This window comes from Podarcis gaigeae (assembly GCF_964106915.1).
Source record: "Podarcis gaigeae genome assembly, chromosome: 16".
Taxonomy (NCBI): domain Eukaryota; kingdom Metazoa; phylum Chordata; class Lepidosauria; order Squamata; family Lacertidae; genus Podarcis; species Podarcis gaigeae.
Genome location: NC_139693.1, coordinates 41,913,223 through 41,920,019, shown reverse-complemented (window position 1 = coordinate 41,920,019; position 6,797 = coordinate 41,913,223). Strand labels below are relative to the sequence as shown.

General features: G+C 45.8%; 1 long non-coding RNA gene across 1 annotated transcript in view; it reads left to right on the top strand.

Annotated features, from left to right (window-relative positions):
* Positions 1–6,797, top strand: part of LOC310834396 — a 495,679-nt gene that overhangs the window by 32,113 nt on the left and 456,769 nt on the right. The window lies entirely within an intron of this gene.

Sequence of the window (6,797 nt, the reverse complement as noted above, 5' to 3'; positions counted from 1 at the left end):
GCGCCGGGAGGGGAAAAAGGCCCCTCCTTCCCTCGGACTCGGTGGTCCCGGCGGAGGACGGAGCCCTCTCGGAAGGAAGGAAGGTGGGGGGAGAGGATCCCCTGACCATGGGCAAAGTGCCCTTCCTTCCAGACTGTGTGTGCCCCGCCCGCTCCCCAATTCGGAGCCAGCTTTTTGTCTCTTCGCGGCGAGACTTTTGCAGCCCGCATTCACACGTGGCGTGGGCAACACGCCGGTTCCAGAGGCGTGTCCGGGAGGGAAGTCTTTGCCAAAGCAGCCAGCTGGAGGAGCAGTCAAGCGGCCCCCGACCCCTCCACGGAGCCCCTTGTGGGCTTTTGATGCTTCTTACTTGCCCGGCTTGTGGGTTTAGAATAATTTATAAATGAGCCAGTAGATTTTGGTTTATTTGGCCAGGTTTATAATCCGCCTTTCAACAACACTTTGTAGATTTTTCTTTTTACAATCAAGAGGTATATAAATTTTATGAAATAAACACCAGAAAGTTTCCTAGCTAATAATTGCTGCCAAATGTGTTCATAGAATCATATAATTGTAGAGTTGGAAGTGTTCCCAATGGTCATTTAGTCCATCCCCTTGCATAGTTAAGAGAGACCCTGACAGATGACCCTCCAGCCTCTGCCTAAAAATGTTCCTTGAGGGAGAGTCCACCCCTTCCAGCTTGACTATGCGCACACATTTTTCTTCTATTATGCTATCTTCACACAGGGATATTGTCTTTGGGAATCCACACTATGGAAAACGGGGTGGGGGTGGAGAGAGAGGCAGGCAGGGCAGTGATTTGACAAATTGTCTCCAATAGATTTCCACTTCTCAGTGGATGTGTTACTGGAAACTGGTGGGGGAAAACAAACAGCCTGCATTGCTTCAAGAGCATTGCCGGCCAAAAGACATCAGAGTGGCCACCGCCATTTCTTTCCATAAAGGACTTGGACTAATGGGGGGGCTGACAAACAGGGGAAAGTTGTATTGTAATGACATTTTCTCTCTTTTTGACCTCCAGCCCTTGTGCTTAAAGGTTAAAGATATGTGTAAAAGCAGCAAGAATAGTCTCAAAATTACATGATTGCCTCAAGATATCCAACTAATATAGGACTAGTAAATAGTATCTTCTATGTATTTTGTGTTATTAAGTAGGAATGTTGAATAACTATGTCTGCTAATTATGTATTATTCCCACAGAGGGGGGGGCCAATTTTGTGTATAATTGTTATTATGTTTAATGTATAGTACATACCTATGAACAGTAGAAGTGGGACGTTGGTGGTGCTGTGGTCTCAACCACCGAGCCTCTTGGGCTTGCCGATTGGAAGGTCGGCGGTTCGATTCCCCTTGATGGAGTGAGCTCCCATTGCTCTGTCCCAGCTGCTGCCAACCTAGCAGTTCGAAAGCATGCCAGTGCAGGTAGATAAATAGGTACCACTCCGGCGGGAAGGTTAATGGCGTTTCTATGCGTTCCTCTGGTTCGCCAGAAGCGGCTTTGTCATGCTGGCTACATGAACCGGAAAAACTGTCTGTGGACAAACGTCAGCTCCCTCGGCCTATAGAGATGAGCGCGCAACCCCAGAGTCATCCGCGACTGGACCTAACGGTCAGGGGTCCTTTAGCTTTGCCTTTTTATGAACAGTAGAAGGGTTTGGCTTACACCCCAGTGGCATGGAGGATTCTCATGCACTTCATGCTTTCTAATAGATCAGGCTATTGTGTAGTTCAATATTTAGATTAGATCAATTTATGACCACATTTCCTCATCCCACCTCTTCAGTGTGCAAACCTCCTCTACACATTTTTAAATTGTTTTAATTTGTTTTACCATGGAGAAGCTTCAGGATCCAGGAAAGAGCAGATAACAGGAAGGGTATATGTTTTGATTTAGCAGGACTGATCCCATATAGAGTTAAATTGACTAATTTAGACAGCTACCCTTTTTAGAATGGTTTTTAACAGGTTGGCTTGAGGGGTTGAGAACCATGGGGCTAGGGGGGCTCCGCTAGGGGCGCCATGGAAGATGGCCAACAATACCATCTCTCCAGCTCCCACGAGGTAATTTAGATGCTGAGATGGGAGTAATCAGCCTCCCAAATACTTCCCGGTGGAAGGGAAGACGCCATCTGTAGGAAAATGGTTGTTTATACCTATGTGGTAAAATGGGTGCATGGGTGGAAATTTACTGCAACCTGACCTTTTGGCAGAGCAGGCTGTGCTGGGCATGATCAGCTAGGCCAGTGATTGGTCCATATAGTGTAGCCTGATAATGGGGTGATTTCCATATATGGTATTGTACTTATCTGCAGAGTTGATACAATGTTGTAAGTTTTTTACTGTTCATAATAAATGTTGGGCTGCAGCAGCTTTTTAGCAGTTAAGTTAAGCTTTGAGGCTGGTTAGGCCCTTTCAATCCATTCTGGCGTGAGACTGATTATTTTATGACGAGCAGGCCCTCGTCATTTGGTGCCCCGTGTGACTACCTTCAGACTCCACGTTGTTTCTCATCGTCCAGCGCTCACCATGCGTCTTTCATCCGCTTCGGATCCCAGTGAGTGCTCCCTTTCCTTCTGCCATTGTGGGGCAGTCTCTTTCGGACTTCGACTGATTTCGGACTTCGCGACGCTGCGGCCCTCTCAGCGCTCACCTCGCCCGGCAAGGGTTCCAGGCGCGTCTTTCATCCACTTCGGATCCCCGGTGAGTGCTCCCGCTCCTTTTGCTGTTATGGGGCAGTCTCTTTCGGCGCCACAAAAGAAATATTTTGATGAACTTAAGTTCCTTCTTGCCAGTAACAACCTTGTTGTACTTGATTCCGACCTCAAGGCGCTTATTCAAGCTTTGGACACCCACTGCCCCTGGTTTCCTCAGGATGGCACTTGGGATTTAAAAGACTGGGGGAAAAATAGGACATTTTTTTCCACAACCATCCTCAAATTGATGTCAAAGTTTTGCATGCCTGGTGTAAAGTCTACAAAGCTATGTCGAGCTTAACTCCTGCAAATATCCTCCTGGCTGCCTCACCGCCTGTTTCACCTGTCCTTTTGGTTCCTCCTTCGCCTCTGCATCCCACGTTGCCTTCTTCGAATCCTCTGGTTTATGTACCTCCTAAACCATCGGATCTCTCTTCTTTGGCTCCTCCTGTCCCACCTCAGCCTCCACCACCTTCTTCGCTTTCTGCACCGCCCGCTACCACTCCTCTTCAAGAATCTCTTCGTGCCGCTGCTCCGTTGCTGGCTTTCGATTCTGCCACCCCAAATCTTTTTCCTGTAATTGTTCCTGCCGCCCCGGGGGGAGGCCCAGCCCGGCACGAGCAGTTTGAGCAAGCGGGATTGACAGTGGCTAAAGAAAAAATCCAGCGGGCCCTGCCTATTATGTATTTGGGACACAAGTTGACCGCAGCTGCTGCCATTCCAGTTGCGCCTCAACTACAGTTCCCTGATCATCTTAAATTGGTGGACAGGATCCCTTCTCTTTCCATGGACCAGCTATCGCTTGCAGTGTTTGCCACCCCACTCCTTCCAACGGCCATATTATACACCACTGGCCAGAAGCCTGGGACTGTGTCTATTGTGGAATGGCTTCATTTGCCTCATACTCCCCCACGTAACGTGTATGCTACACCCAACAGCGTCCGCCAGGGCCCTACAGAGCCTTATGGACAATTTGTCGATCACTTGTATAACACCCTCAAGCAGCAAGTTCAGGACGTAGCAGCCCTAGAAGTGATTGTCCGCCAGCTTGCGTTTGATAATGCAAATGAGGACTGTAAGCAAGCGCTGCGCCCTTTGATGACAACGCCAAATATTGCCATTGCTGATATGCTTAAAGCCTGCCAGTCAGTGGGCACTGAGACACATAAAGCCCGCCTTTTAGCCACGGCTTTGTCCTGCACTGTGTCCCAAAATCCTGCAAAGGCCGACATGGAGCCCTTGTCCTCTCTGGAATGGGCTTACAGTCAGTCTATCTGCCCTTCTCCCAGGAAGAATTTATGCATTTGATGATGACAGCCGTTTCTACTCAAATAACTTTTGCTGATTTTTTGGGAAAAATTGTTCACAATCCTCCGAGAGACCCTCGTCTATCTTTCCTCATCTGTTGTACCCTCACAATAGGAATTTTACGCCTGCTGAACTTCATTTCAGGAAGGAAGAAGTACTGCAGCACCCTCTAGTGTCTTATAGGTTGCTTCCAGATCCACAGTGGAAGGGTCCAACTTCCTTGATTTCCTGGGGTCGCGGACAGAGAAACACGATGGGTTCCAGCCCGGTGCGTTTGAGCTTGGCGCTCTTCTGTTGCCTCGTCTTCGCCCAAGGAGACACCAACGCCTTGAAATCGTATTCTACGCTGTCTGCCAGTGATGACCTTCCACCTGATCTCAACCCACACTACAGCTGGAGACATCGCCACATTGATGTGCCCTGGATGGAGTCACCTTCCGCAGCTGTTCCAGTGTTTCCTGGCACGTTGAAAGACCATCTTCATCCCTACCGCATTGGCCCTCCTCCCCCCTGGGAAGCCACCGTGACTACCAATCACCCCTCTGTGGACACTGTGAAGCACCGCTTTCGTCGTGCTGCTTTTTTGCAGAAGGCCCAGAGACCTGAACCTTATCATCAGATTTGGACCAACAATACGTATGTTAGGGACATAAATCATTTTGCTTCTATACTTAATCTTTCTGAATGTTGGGTATGTATGCATATCCCTCCTCAATCAAAGAGGTCTGGTATGTTATTGCATGGTATTCCAGTAAATGCCTCATATAAGATTAGTAATAATATGAAGGACAATCGTACAAGTTCACCCCCTCTGTTTTTGTCGCTTTTAGAAATAGCGTCTCATTGTTTTCGTTTTAATCATAATAGTAGTAAATTTTTAGGTTTTGCTTTAGATGTAATCCTTGCTTCCAAAGGTGGAGTTTGTGCCTTAATTCATTCCCATGGTTGTATGTATATATCTGATCAATCGGCCAATATTTCTGCTACTATTGACAATATGGAACAAATGATAGCCCATAATCCTTTGAATCCACCCGAAGGTTTTGATCCATGGGAGTGGTTGTCCTCCTGGTTACCTGATAGAGCATGGTTAAGAAAACTTTTGCTAATTGTAATTTTGCTTGTTGCAGGATTCATTGTGTTGTGTTGCTGCATTCAATGCCTACCCTCTTTGTTTGCCCAATGCACCACGTGGTGGTGCAGGCCGCAATCCGCCACAGGGATGACAAGAAGAATTTATGTCGCAAGATATAAGCGTTTAGAAAATGAGACAAATGATTTTGCTTAGGTTTTGTTAAGAAAAAATTTATTTTTCATAAAACAAGTAAGAAAAGAGGGCATGTAGGAAAATGGTTGTTTATGCCTATGTGGTAAAATGGGTGCATGGGTGGAAATTTACTGCAGCCTGACCTTTTGGCAGGGCAGGCTGTGCTGGGCATGATCAGCGCATGAACACCTCATGCTAGGCCAGTGATTGGTCCATATAGTGTAGCCTGATAATGGGGTGATTTCCATATATGGTATTGTACTTATCTGCAGAGTTGATACAATGTTGTAAGTTTTTTACTGTTCATAATAAATGTTGGGCTGCAGCAGCTTTTTAGCAGTTAAGTTAAGCTTTGAGGCTGGTTAGGCCCTTTCAATCCATTCTGGCGTGAGACTGATTATTTTATGACGAGCAGGCCCTCGTCAGCCGTCTCATCCGCAGCTGCCCACAAACCACCCCCGAGTTCGTAAAGAAGGGGGGGCACTGGATGGAAAGCCCCCAAGGGAGTTCAGATCTCCTGGACGCTGTCTCTGTGAGCGCTTCAAGTTTCATTCCTTAAGATAAAGATTGGATTTAAGAATTTTGGACAGGGTAGTTAATCTGCCAACTACAGCCACTGAGGTGTCAAGAATGACGGGAGGAAGAAAGATAACATCAAAGAATAACATCTAAACCGGTATGTTGCAACGGAACAGAAGGGGGGGGGGATAAAACTTTTTTTTTTTCTACTATGATAATACCTAACAAGCCCCTCCCCCGAAGAACCGTCTACATTTACTTATAGCAAGTGAGATTGGAAAATATAAACTGTGTGGAAATAATAATATTAACTAAAGCCTTTGTTCTTTGAAATACTTGGAAGAAGATAAAAGACTCTCCTGTGACGCACCTTTAATCAGGATCCACCATTATGAGACAGACTGAGTTGCAGAGATTAATAGTCATAGGGGGAGGCGAGCTCTTACTTTGTTATTATATCTGTATTTCAAGTCCAATTTGGCAAACCTCCTCTGGAAAGACTAATGTTTGGTGCAACCTGTCTGAGAAAATTAATGAGCAAACGCCTAGATTTTATTTCATCGGAATTGAGAGAAGATGGCATCTGCCACCAGAGAAGGACTTTTGGATTGATTTGACATAAACACCAGCATGTGAGGACATACTGCAAATAAAAGACTTACCAGCTAAAGGGGAAAAAGGAGAGTCACACAGAGTTCACACAGAAACATATTATTGCTCATTTCAGCTCACCTGTGGAAACAACTCAGAGGCTATGAAAGAAAGAAGGATAACAGCAGGAACATTTAAAGAAGGAACTATTGGACACTCAAAGCAGTAGAAACATAAGATGATTGGACCCCGCTGAACTTGAAGCATGGAAAGCCCCAACAAAAAATTATAATTTAGCAAAATATTTGGACTTTATGATTTGTATTTGCATAATTTGGAATATTTAAACTGATTTGATTAGACTGTTAAAATGGAAAACTTAATAAAAAATATTATTAAAAAAAAGAGAGAACCATGGG